Below are 13845 nucleotides of genomic sequence, written 5' to 3'. Positions count from 1 at the left end.
TGCCAACCGTAGACAAATGCAGGAGTCATCCGCAGCAACCACAACTCGGGCCATCTGGGCCTACTCCCGAGCCAGATGGCCCGGCGACCGTGCCTGCCCCCACCTTCCAGAGGCACAGGCTTAAGGTACCACCCCCCGTGCCCTGGGGTGGGTGCTTAAGCTGCTGCCTCTCTTCCCCGCCCTGGGCTTAAGGCACCACCTCCTTGCACTAGGGCTGAGGAGACACTTCCACGCTGACTATTAGGCTTACGGAACCCGACCAGAGACAAATGCAGAAGTCAGCCGCAACTCGGGCCATCTGGGCCTACTACCAGGCCAGTTGGCCCAGTGGCCAGCCAGGCCTGCCCTGACCCCACCGTCCAGGGGCACAGGCTTTAGGTACCACCCGTGCGTCCTGGGGTGGCTTGCACCCTCTGTTCCCCTGCCCCATCCAGGGGCTTAAAGCACCACCTCAAAGGCCCATGCCCAAGGCCATCTGGTCTGCCAGACTGACCAGGAAAGGTGAGAAGAGTGCTCCCGCCCACCCCGCACGCCCCTAGGGTGGGTGGCATTTTCCTGTGCGCCCCGTGGGCCCCAGGAGGAAGGATGGAGAACCTTGGCGGCAGTGCCGCCTTGCGACAAAAGCTTGGCTCAGAGGATGACTTCCAGTAGATCGCAGCAAGGTAGCTGCTCTGCTACTTACGAAACCCTGAACCAGAATCAGGTTGTCTTCGAATGATTTAGCACCAGATTCCCCATGAATATGCAGTGCACTACGGGTGAGAGAGGTGGCCCTCTTCTGCCCACACTCAAGCCCCGAGGTGAGCGGCTCTACACACCAGACCCGAGGCCGGCTATCCTAAGCCAACTGATGCTAGACAGCGCTGCGGTATCATGGTGTGGTTGCGGGGGGGGTCAGATTTCTGACTTAGAGGCGTTCAGTCATAATCCCACAGATGGTAGCTTCACCCCATTGGCTCCTCAGCCAAGCATGCACACCACATGTCTGAACCTGCGGTTCCACTCGTACTGAGTAGGATTACAATTGCAACAACACATCATCAGTAGGGTAAAACTAACCTGTCTCACAACGGTCTAAATCCACCTCACGTTCACTATTAGTGGGTGAACAATCCGATGCTTGGTGAATTCTGTTTCACAATGATAGGAAGAGTTGACATCGAAGGATCAAAAAGCGACGTCGATATGAAGGCTTGGCCGCCACAAGGCAGTTATCCCCGTGGTAACTTTTCTGACACCTCCTGCTTGAAACCCAAAAAGTCAGCAGGATTGTGAAGCCCCGCTTTCAAGGTCTGTATTCATACTGAAAAATCGAGATCAAGCTAGCTTTTGTCCTTCTGCTCCGCGAGAGGTTTCTGTCCTCCCTGTGTTCGCCTTAGGACACCTGCGTTATCCTTTGAGAGGTGTACCATCCCAGTCAAACTCCTCACCTGCCACTGTCCCCGGAGTGGGTCGTGCCCAGCAGGTGCCGGGCTCTTGGAGCCAGAAGCGAGAGCCCTACGGGGCTCGCCCCCGCCTCAAAGTGGAAAAACAATAAGAGTAGGGGTATTTCACCAGCGGGCAGAGGGGCTCCCACTTATCCTATCTCTCATGTCTCTTCAAAGTGCCAGACTAGAGTCAAACTCAACTGGGTCTTCTTTCCCCAACGATTCTGCCAAGCTTGTTCCCTTGGCTGTGGTTTCGCTAGATAGTAGGTAGGTACAGTGGGAATCTCATTCATCCATTCATGAACATCACTAATTAGATGACGAGGCATTTGGCTACCTTAAAGTTCATAGTTACCCCAGCTGTTTACCCACGCTTCATTGAATTTCTTCACTTTGACATTCAGAACACTTGGCAGAAATCACATTGCGTCAACACCCTCCACAGGCCTTCGCAATGCTTTGTTTTAATTAACCAGTCAGATTCCCAGTCAGCTGCTCTGTGTCGGCCGAGGCAGAATGCCGGTTCAGAACCCCCAGAGGCGAACCCGAAAGAGACAAACACTGCAGCTGGGGTTATCCCCAGGAAGGACCCGGCTCGCATCCAGAGGCAGAGACGCCCTCCTGGGGGGTGGGGAAGACGCCTCATCCAGGCATGGTGCGCACCCAGCCCTGCTTCACGCCCCAGCCAGACCGACCCAGCCCTTAGAGCCAATCCTTATCCCGAAGTTACAGATCTAACTTGCCGACTTCCCGTACCTACAATGTTCTGACATGCCAGATGTTGTCTGCCTTGGAGACATGCTGCGGCTATGGGTACGGTCTGGCGTGAGATTTACAACATCTCACCCAGATTTTCAAGGACCAGCGAGAGCTCAACGGATGCTGCCGGAACCACGACACTTTCCAAGGCTCGGGCCCCTTTCTGCCAGAGCCCAGCATGAAATGTAAAAATGTAGATTGGAGGAAAGGGGCAGCTCACATGGTCAGACTGGACCATACAACGGTCTTAGACACCAATGAAAAAATGGCCAGCAGTTGCAAATGGATATTCAGTCCTTTAGTCACAGACTGTTTGAATCGTACCCAAGGGGTTGTTTTTTGTTCAAGTGTAAACAAATTGTGATATTTAAAGAATATTTATTCAGCAACAATGGTCAAAACTACTAGCTGCATAGTGAAGTAACTCCTCAAACTTGACCACATTGGCCAAAAAAGTGGCCCATTTTGACTGGCCTACACTAGCATTTTGCATTTTTGGTACGGTCATCGCCCTATTGCCCTATAGGCCAGTCCAAGCCTGCCGGCTCACCCATAATGGGTGAGGGAGCGTCCAACCACTGGCCACCTCACCCATTATGGAGGAGTCGAGGAGCCAGCCCAGTGAAACACTGAGCACTCCATCAGCTGCTTTCTCCAGCTGAGGGAGTGCTCCTGGGCTGGCTGAACTGTCAAAGGGAAACACTGTTTGCCTTTGACAGTTCATTTCCCCAGCCGCACATGATCACTGAGCCATGCAACGCTGGGGGTGTTTTGCTTTGCCAGCCTTGATGGCCGGCAGCACTGGGATAGTGGTGGGAGTAGGGTGGGAAGAGCCCAGGGTCTGTACTGGGAGTAGGGTGCGGTGACGGCAAGCAAATGTTCATAGCAATTTCTACATACTGTCCATCTGGCACTTTTGGGGGTGCCCGGCCTGCCCAAACTTTGCTCAGTGGGGGCATAGGCCAAAAAAGTTTGAAGACCACTGCCTTAGGGGGATGAATGGAATGGGGTCCTTGCGACAGCCCCAGCCACGCCCCTGGGAGGGAACCCCGGGGCGATTGATGTACAAGCGAACCTCAGACAGGCGTAGCCCCGGGAAAAACCCAGGGCCACATGGTGCGTTCGGTGTGTTGATCAATGTGTCCTGCAATTCACACTAATTCTCGCAGCTAGCTGCGTTCTTCATCGATGCACGCGTCGAGTGATCCACTGCCAAGAGTCACAGGCAACTTTTTTTGTTCCAGGCGTCGGCCTGACACTGCAGGAGAGGTCGGGGGAGGCAGCGCCGCCTGTGGCAGGACAGCCCAGCGCCCTGTCTAGCTCGGCCGAAACCATTGTGGTTTAAAAAAAAGAAATAAATCCAGCTGCTCAGCCTGACCGCCACCTGCAGCAGTACAGCGCTTCCCAGGGTGATGGAGGTAGGCTGCTCCGCCACCTGCCCACCCGGCCCAATCCACTCATCCTTCCCCAACCCCTTCCGCTTCCCTTTTGGGGGTGGGGGGCTGGGAGACAGACAGCGAGGCAGCCAGAGAGAGCACAGACAGGGGGTCGGGTGGGACCGCTAGAGTCTTCAAACCCCAGCCTGGCCGCATAAGGCCCAGCTCCAGGTTCCTGGGCAAGAGGGAAGGTCACCAACTGTGCCAGTGGGCCTGGCCAAAGCTCGCCAACACAGATGTGGGCGGCTGGAACCTTGGCGCCCACCATCAAGTAAGCCAGCTGCACCAAGGCTCAAGCCTGGCATGCCGGGCCCCTGTCTGCCTGGGGAGGCGCCCCTCGAGAGCAGTCAGGTTTCCCTCAGCTCCCGGCTGCCCCTACTCGGGGCTTCCCTGCTGACCGGGGTGTGCCCACCAATGCCCACCCGCAGGCAGGTCAGAGAGAGGAGTGCGCGCCCCCAGCCATCGCAGAGGCGGGCTCAGTGAGGAGAGGGGGCTGCGCAGGGCTCCCTTTCCGGTGCGTGGTTGGGGACATCCCCAGCAGGTTAACCCAACCCTGCCAGGCATCCCCGGCCATCTGCTGGGTCGCGGACCTCTCTCCGATGGAAGGGAATGCCTGCTCCCTGGCGCCTGGTTGACCACGCGCACCGGACCGCTCTGCGAGAGGTGCCCCGGGCTGTGGGTGTGCACGTCTGGGATGCAACCGAGGTCGGGCCCACGGCTCTCTCTCCCGCTGCTCCGTTGTTAATGATCCTTCATGCCCCCATCCACAAGCAGATACCATTCACGCTCAAATGCCCCATTTCTCCTTCCAAACCCACGTTCCAGATTCAAATGCCACCACCCTCCTGATCTACATGTCACCATCCCTCCATACGAACCCACACAGACACCAACATCCGTCCCTCCATACCTACACCAAGAAGCTCCACCCCTCAGAGCCACACCCATATGCTTCACCTCTACCTCCAGACTCACACTCAGGTGGCGCCATTCGCCCTCTCTCTATACCCACACCCGATTACCCCATCCCATCGACACACGCATGCTCCCTCCACTCCAATAAACCAACATCCTTCTCTCCAGACAAACATATCCCATCCCTCCATTCACACCGAGATGCCCCCTTCCTTCCCACCAGAGTGCTCCAGCCCTGACCCACATGCTCCACCATTCCTAGACATGCCCCCATCCTATGCCCTGTCCCTCCATTCCAGATCAACAATGCCCCCTTCGATCCAGACTTCAAGATGCCCAATCCCTTCCTCAAGACCCATACCATGATAGCCCATGCTTCCTCCACACAGAAAGATGCCCCTATCCGTCCTCAGACCAATGAGCCCCAATCCCTCCCTCCAGACCCACACCAATGTGCCCCATCCCTTCCTCCAGATGCACACCAATGTGTCCTATGCCTCCCTTCATACCCACAGCAATGTCCCCATCCCTCCCTCCAGACCCACACCCTTGTGCACCATCCCTTCCTCTCAGACCCACACCAATATGCCTTATCCCTCCCTCTCAGAACCACACTAAGATGCCCCATCCCTCCCTCTAGACCAATACCACAATGCCCCATCCTCCCTCCACATGGCAAGATGCCCCTTCCCCTTGCATCAGATGCCCATGTGCCGATCCTGAATCACATGCAGATAGCCCCAGCCAACCCCCTCTAAAACCACCCATCCTAGTATGCCCCCATCCGCCCAGAACCACACCAATGTGCCCCATCCCCTCCTTGCAGACCCACACCAATATGCAGCCATCCCTCCCCAGACCAATTTCCCTGTCCCTCCCATCAAACCCACAACAATGTGTCCCCACCACCTCCCTCCAGAGCGACACCAAGATGCCCCATGACAAGACTTCCCAACCCACACCTAGATGACCCATGCCACCCTCCCTCCCTCCAGGAACACACCCATGTGCACCATCCCTCCACCCAGATCTACACCAATGTGCCCCCACCACCTCCCTCCAGAGCCACACCAATGTGTCCCCACCAACTCCCTCCAGAGCCACACCAAGATGCCCCGTCCAACTTCCCAACCCACACCTAGATGACCTATGCTACCCTCCAGACCCACTGTGCCTCATCTCTCCCTCCAGAAACACCCATGAGCACCATCCCTCCGCCCAGATCCATGCCAATGTGCCCCCACCACCTCCCCCAGAGCCACACCAATGTTCCCCGTCCAACTTCCCAACCCACACCTAGATGACCCATGCCACCCTTCAGACCCACTGTGCCCCATCTCTCCCTCCAGAAACACACCCATCTGCACCATCCCTCTGCCCAGACCCACACCAATGTGCCCCCACCACCTCCCTCGAGAGCCACACCAATGTGCCCCCACCACCACTACTTCAGAGCCACACCAATATGCCCCCACCACCTCCCTCCAGAGCCACACCAAGATGCCCCATCCCACTTCCCAACCCACACCTAGATGACCCATGACACCCTCCAGACCCACTGTGCCCCATCTCTCCCTCCAGAAATGCACCCATGTGCACCATCCCTCTGCCTAGATCCACACCAATGTGCCCCCACCACCTCCCTCCAGAACCACACCAAGATGCCCCGTCCCACTTCCCAACCCACACCTAGATGACCCATGCCACCATCCAGACCCACTGTGCCCCATCTCTCCCTCCAAAAACACAATGTTAAGAAGGATTTCTGAACTCTGACCTGTAGGGGCAGAGGTTCAAAAGGCCAACCTAGTTTCTTGGAACAGAGTAACCTCTGGACAAGCCAGACCAATCAGGGTAGCTATGGCAGGTGGCCAAGACTAAGTCTCGGGAGGGGTGAGGGTGACTGAAAGACCTCAATGAGCACACAAAGCAAGGACACTTACACATTACTCCAGACAGGTGTTATATTAAAAATATAGACACATTTATTTCAAGTCCTTTGTAACATAGACCATAGCAAAGAATCACAGTAACACTAGATTAAACCAATACATCACAATCAACACAATATATATACACAAGACCAATGGGGTCTAAAGGGTTAAAAGCACAAAATATGTAGACCACCTAGATGGGGAGGAAAACAGGCAGTGCAAGTAATCTTTAGACCCAGTTGACATCAAGAATACACCTAACTAAGAGCCAGTCCAAGCCCTATGAAGAGAGGAGCCTTATGATCAATAGTACACGCACGCGCTTGTGCCAATGGACAAAATAGGGTCTCTTCAAGGGTCTCTAGCAGCTCAGGAAGGTGGATAAGGCGTTGAAGAACAAGTTCCCACTATTCAAGCAGGAACTCCACGTGAGGGCAGAGGCAGTTGAGAGAGCGGGATGGAGTCGCTATTTTGCAATAGCTGTGGAAATGAAAGAGGCCCTCAGGGGCCACTTTGTGCATAAAAATGGGCTCTTGCGCTAGGGGCCAGCGGTTGGGGTAAGGACTACTCACCGGTACCCGACGCAGGCAGACCCAAACTGCGCCAGTACAGTCCACTTCGCTGTCCAAATGCGACAATCAGGACGTCTCCACACCGTGTAGTTCCCGAGATACAGCGAGGATTCCCAAACGTAACAGTTGCGATTTCTCCGCTCCGGGTGGAAGAATCAGCCCAATTCGACTGCAGCAGGCTTCAGGTGCGAGGGGGTCACAAATGCAGCGAACTTGCAAAGGTCGTTGCCACAGCAACGCAAAACGGTAACCGAGTTTACTCTGGTCCGGGCGCACTCGTCTCACTTCAGAACTGGGAACACCAAGTGTACGAAATTCGGTGTGAGGGTGCCATAGTTACAGAGCTAGCAGTATGCGAAGTTTCGAGGGCCTCCTTGAAACAGCGGCTGTAACAGAGCAAACGTCCTGTGTAAGCTGGTCAGCCCACTGGTTGGCACAGGGACACTTCCGAAGAGGCTTACTTGCAGGGTTTGTTAAAGGTGCCGAGAATAGTTGATCCCACTATTCCAATGGGTTGGAGTGTGTTCGCAGACCTTCTAGGAGGATCAGATGCAGAGGGGTCCCACGGGACGACAGCGGGCTCAGGGTGCCAAACCTTCCAGCGGGTCACCAGTGGTTCCTTGACTCGGCTTCTTGTTGTAGGATACTTGGCTCCTTATCCCTTGTTCGGTGTGAACTCAGGAGATCGACATGGTAGTGGTGTTTTCAGCCTCCTCTTATCCAAAGTTCCCTTTGTGCCAAAACAGAGAGGACCCAATGGGAGATCTACTCACAAACACTCACTCCATACGTGGACCAATCATGGACCACGGTGGTCCCAGGCATTCAGGACACTCCAGACTCTCTGGCACCCAGGATGTGTATTGGGAACAGACATCCTAGCCCACATCCTGGAGGCACACACACATGGCATGCAGAAGCCCGCGAAAGCATTGGGTTTCGCGGGAAATTGCATGACCAAATAAGGACTGACCCGGGTCGGCTCGACCTGGCGAAGGTGAAGGGGCAAGATGGCCAAAGGACAGGACAAAGAACCTCGTGGCATGGCCATATTGGAGCCAGGCCACCTATTCGTGCCACAGGCGGTTAACACGGTTAACATGGCCAGAAAGGGTTAAAAATATAAGAAAATGATAGCTGCCACCAGTCCTGTCTATGACACATCTGCACAGTTCATAAAAAGTCCAGCAAGAGTTTCTAGGGCCTTTGGAATGACTAGAGACCCAAGGGTGCTGTAAGGTAAGTTACATTGCACACTTGTTACATGTTGCACATGAGGAAAGGACTAAGGGAAACAAGGGGCCTCATTACGACCCAGGCGGTAAGTTACCGCCTGGGTCGTACCTTTACCACCATGGCGTAAACTATGTTTACGCCATGGTGGTTGGCGGACTTACCGCCCCATTCCGAGGTGAGTGGGGCGGTAAGTCCCCATTAACCCATTTACCCTTCCCCATTCCCATTTTTGCCCCATAGGGCATAATGGAAGTGGGGAAGGCGTTAATTACGCCACCGTAAATCACGGTGGCGTAATTAACAACAAGGTCCCTTAGCGCCATGGATTTTAACACCTGCTAAAAGCAGGTGTTAAAACCTCCATGGCGCTAAGGGACCTCGGAATCAGGCGGTAAGGGTCGGCGCTGTTTACACCGCCGTAAACCCCTTACCGCCTGGGTCCTAATGAGGCCCAAAGTCTCCCAGTACTGCCTGTCTTAAGGGCATGTCAGTTTCCCCCTAAAAAGTGAGCGAAAGCCCAGTGCAGCTGAGGGCTGTGCTTCTCTGGCAAAGTCAGTCAATGGTGTTCAAACAGCAGCAAAAAGTTTGGGGGTTGACACATGGAGGGAAAATTACATACAATTATGAAATCTTTCCTAACGCTCGCCCTCCCCAGACTAAGGACAGGGGGAACTAATCCACCCCTGGATGAGTTTTGTGTTCAGGTCGGTTAAACATTCTGGACAACCCATCAGCATTGCTGTGTTGGACACCTGGCCAATGCTCAATAGTGAAGTCAAAGCCTTGCAGACTTATGGACCACCTAAGCAACTTTGGATTCTCTCCCTTCATGTTCATTTTTTTTTTAAAACGTATTTTATTGGTTTTGATAGAAAAAAGAAAAAGAAAACGTGCAATACAACAAGAAATCAACATTGGTTTGAACTGGGGAGGAGACGGTGAGGGGGAAACAAGGGGGGGGGAACAAACAAATCAACAACCGTCTTCATGTTGTAGCAAACTTACAGTGGACGGGTGGGTTAGGGGCAATGACCCAAAGTTTCAGGAAGCAAGAGGGGTCAAACACAGGGGTGGTTCCACCAATGCCGGCATCCGAGCAGTGTCAATGCAGTGGTGTGGGACTTCAGGGGGGTTTGTAGTCAGCGCTGAAGCGTATGTCTCTGAGGAGGGCCTTCCATGATTCCAAAGTGCCACCTTCGGTTTCGCCACTGTTCGTGATTCCTTCCTGCCAGGCCCTGGTTTCAGCTGTTGTCCATCTCTCGAGTTCTTTGAGCCATCTCTCTTGCCTGGGGCCCGACGGCGTCTTCCAGGCCATCGCTATTGTTCTTTTAGCCAGGATACATGAGATGTCCATTAATTTAACAGCGTGCTTGGATTTGCTAGGTCTGGGGTAGGTCCCCAGGAGGCACTCGCCAGGAGTCCATTCGTATCTTGTCATTCCGGCGTCCATGCAGGTCTGTTTGGCCTTGGACCACAGTGCCATCGCCTTGGTGCAGGTCCAGAACATGTGAATCACATCTGCTTTATTATTCCCGCACCAGGGGCATGCAGGGGAGGATGTCTTATTGAAGGAGGCAACCCTATGTGGGGTCATGTATGTCCTGTAAAGAACGTTCAATTGGATCTGGCCAAACCTGGTGTTCCTGGATACTTTTTTGGGAAATATCAGCGCTCTTTCCCATTCTTTATCTGAAATCGGGGTCTCAAGGTCCGCCTCCCATTTTGTCCTCAGATCTTCGCATTTAGGGTTGGTTTTATCACATAGTCTGCTGTAAAGCCTGGAGACAGGTCTCCAGCCGTCCGAGAGGTCATGCATCTCTTGTAGCAGAGGGTCAGGGGAGGGCTCCTCCGGCCATCCGGTCCATTGTTTCTTAGCAGTTTGTTTGAGGCGATGGTACCAGAGGAACTGGCCCGGGGGAATTCCATCGGCAGCCTTAAGAGATTGAAAATCCCTGAATTCTCCCTCCTCATACATGTCGCTCCATGTGTAAATGCCGGCCTCTTCCCACCTCCTTGCCGTAGAGATGTCTGCAGCCGTTCGACAGGTGTCTGCTAGGATGGGATTGTCCGGAGAGTATGGGTGTCGTATTCGCCTGATGCAGCAGGACCTGGCCCATATCTTTCTTCCCAGGTCAATCACCATGGAGGGGACCGGGGGTTGCCATGTAGGGTGCCATAGGATCTCCTTGGGGATCACATTGTCCGAGGGTTGCCTCAGCAGTTCGGTCTCTGCTGAAGGCTCATCCGAGAGCCATCTCGTTATGTGACTCAGCTGGGCAGCCAGGTAGTACAACTGGAGATCCGGTAACTTTATTCCGCCTTCTTTGTGTGGAAGAGAGAGGACGGACAGCGACAGTTTATGCCTGTGTGGGCCCCAAAGGAAGTCCCTGATGATGGCCTCCAGCTTCTTGAAGAAGGACGGTCTAATGTAATGGCAAATGTTTACGAAGAAATACAGGAATCGGGGGAGTACGATCATCTTGACAATCGCTGCCCTGCCCACCATGGCCAATGGGAGCTTGGACCAAAACTTTATAGAACTTCGGAGACTCGTGATGGCGGCCTCGGTGTTGTGTTCATGCATGAGTAGCGGGGTGTGGCTTATGTTGATCCCCAAATAACGGAACTGGACCAGTTGCCAGCTTATTCCTATCTCTGGGAGATTGTTTTCCGGAATGTTGCGTAAGCCCGCCAAGGGGAAGGCAGAGGACTTATTCCTACTAAAGCGGATCCCTGAGTACTTCGCATAGTTGTCCAGTATCTCCAACGCGGTTGGCGCGTTAACTTCGGGGGAGCTTAGGTAAAGAAGGACGTCGTCTGCATACAAGGATATTATGTGGTGTGCATTGCCCACCTTAATGCCAGCATCGAAAAGCTGCTGCCTGAAGTATAATGCAATCGGTTCCAGGCCCAGTATGTACAGCATGGGTGATAACGGGCAGCCCTGCCTTGTTCCCCTTTGTATATCCCAAGCCGCTGAAACCACTCTTCCCGTTCTTACTCTCGCCGTCGGGGAATTGTAGAGGACCTCAACCCACCTGATGAAGCCCCCTCCAAAGCCAAATCTTCTCAGGACCTCCCTGATCCACTCCCAGTATATGGAGTCGAAGGCCTTGATGGCGTCGAGCGACAACACCGCCAGGTCCTCGTCCCTGTCATATGTTTCGGCCATTACATGCTGCAACCTCCGGAGGTTAGCAGTGGTGTTGCGCCCAGGAACGAATCCGTTCTGATCTTCGTGAACGATGGAACCCACCACCCTGGCTAGCTTGCGGGCCAATATGGATGTGAGGATCTTGGCATCGTAGTTTAGCATAGCCAGAGGGCGATAGGACTCACAGTCGGTGGGCGATTTGTGTGGCTTGAGCATGGGGACTATTATGGTTTCCTTCATGGTGTTGGGGAGAATCCCATCCGTGTGTGCCTCCTGGTAGACCTCGTGGAGAACTGGGGCAAGGATGGACTCATACGCTTTATAGAACTCAGGTGGGAGGCCGTCACTGCCAGGGGCTTTGTTGTTGGAGAGGGACCTGATTGCCCCTTGAACGTCCTCAAGAGTGATCTCGGTTTCCAGCTCCTCTCTCTGCTCGAGCGAAATGTGGGGAAGTTCTATCTCCTCGAGTGTGTCTATGATGTCTGCAGCAGGAATCTGGGTCTTGTGGGTATACAGTTCTGTGTAGAATTTAGCAAAGGCTTCATTGATCCCTAGCTGAGTCGAGTGGGATGACCCATTAGCGTCCCGTATCTCCACTGGGAGATGTTTGGGGTGTTCCCGTTTGCAGAGCCATGCTAGTAGTCTTCCCGGTTTGTCCGATTCTTTATGAGATCTGGCGGTGTGCGTGGCGAAATCAAATTTTTCCAGTCTTTCCCATGCCTGCTGACATTCTGTGCGGGCTTCCTTCAGCTTGGTCTCTGTCTCCATAGAGTTGTCGCATGTGGACTCCAGTCGGGAGATCTCAGCTTCCTGTGCTTCCAGGGTTCTCCGCAACTGCCTGCGAGTTCCGCCGGCTCTCGATATGATTTCGCCTCTGGTCACCACCTTCATTGCTTCCCATAATGTGCCCCAGGAGGGGACCGAACCGATGTTGTTCTCCAAGTATTCTTCCAATTTTTCGGCAAGGGTTTCCCTGAACTCGAGGTCCGCAAGTGCCGCGGTCGGCATCCTCCACATGGGGATCGGGGGTCTGGGGCCTCTCATTTGCCATAACATGGTCAGTGGGGAGTGGTCGGAGATCGTCCGCCCCAGGTATTCTGTGGTTGCTATGTGTGGGGTAAGTTCCTTATTGATGAACAGATAGTCAATTCTTGTGTGAACTCCGTGTGGAGCTGAGTAGTGGGAGTAGGACCTGTCGGTCGGATGGTGTTCCCTCCAGATGTCCACTAAGTTGAGTTGCTCCAGAGTTTCCCTCAAGGCACCGGATGTGAGGCTGCTCGGGCGTGGGGGGGGCAGCGATCTGTCTGCACTCGTGTCAGCAACACAGTTGAAGTCCCCTCCCCATATGAAGGTGCGGTCCCGGTACCGAGTCAGCTTCGTTATCAATGTGGCGAGGTACGCCGATATCCCGTGATGAGGGAAGTAAGAGTTGATGAAGCAGACTGGGGTTTGTTCCAATGTGCCCCAAATCGCTGTGAATCTCCCTTCTTTATCTTGTTCACTTCCCTCCATCTGGAAGGGGACGTCCGGGCTTATCCATATTAGCACCCCTCTGGCGTATTTAGAGTAGGGGGACCCTCTAACAGTCCCAGCCCATCGGTCTGCAATTTTAGACATGGCCTCCGTCGTGAGGTGAGTCTCTTGAAGGAGTGCAATGGAGATTTTCTTCCTCCTGAGGTAGGACTGTATACGATTGCGCCTGAGGTATGAGCCCATGCCCCGCACATTCCAGGTCATTACAGTAAGCTGTGCCGCCATCCGGTTCGAGTTTCAGATTTGGTGTGGGACTCTGGGGTCCGACTCCACTTTAGTCTTGTTCGGGTGGGCTGCAGGGGGGATACCACTGCATTTCGTTCATCGGTGTCATGTCCCAGACCCATCTCGGTCTGCGTTGGCAAAAGAGGCATGAAGACTGTACAACTAATAAAACTAACAACAAAACTTAAACTGGTGCGCCCAGCAACTACAACATTGTCGCGGTGCTCAGGCGCTCTCGAGCCGTCGGAGCCCATCCGGGAGTCGGGCGCGAGCTGGGTCAGGCGGGTGCCCAGACCGGGTAAATACTACGCTGGGGGTGGGGCAAGGGCCTGGCGGCAGAGCCGAACGAGGCCGTTTCCAAATGAAAAAACTGTAGTTGGATTACCTTCTGTATTCCGGTCTCACGTGCGATGTTTCTTACATGGGGGTCGCTGGGGGGTTAGGTCTCAGTCTGTGAGTTGTCCTTGCCATCCGCCAGGTTATTATCCTCAAGCCACATGTTGGCCGCATCTGGGTTCTCGAGAAATACCACTCTCTCCTTGTAGGCAACCCTTAGGCGCGATGGATAAAGTAGTCTATATTTTAGGTTCAGTTGTCGGAGCCGGGCTTTTATCGGGACAAATGAGTTCCGCTCTCTTTGTACCTTCTGCGTGT

At 54.0% G+C, this 13845-nt stretch overlaps 1 protein-coding gene and 1 non-coding gene across 2 annotated transcripts in view; both read right to left on the bottom strand.

Annotated features, from left to right (window-relative positions):
- LOC138528742 (uncharacterized) overlaps positions 1–13845 on the bottom strand; it is a 57333-nt gene that overhangs the window by 19394 nt on the left and 24094 nt on the right. The window lies entirely within an intron of this gene.
- LOC138529130 (5.8S ribosomal RNA) lies at positions 3257–3407 on the bottom strand. The gene has a single exon (XR_011284475.1). It is a non-coding gene; the product is annotated as a 5.8S ribosomal RNA (ribosomal RNA).

Source organism: Ambystoma mexicanum, chromosome 7q, assembly GCF_040938575.1.
Source record: "Ambystoma mexicanum isolate Mex_15411 chromosome 7q, UKY_AmexF1_1, whole genome shotgun sequence".
Lineage (NCBI taxonomy): Eukaryota > Metazoa > Chordata > Amphibia > Caudata > Ambystomatidae > Ambystoma > Ambystoma mexicanum.
Note: the sequence above shows the minus strand (reverse complement) of the source record. Positions and strands in the feature narration are given on the sequence as shown.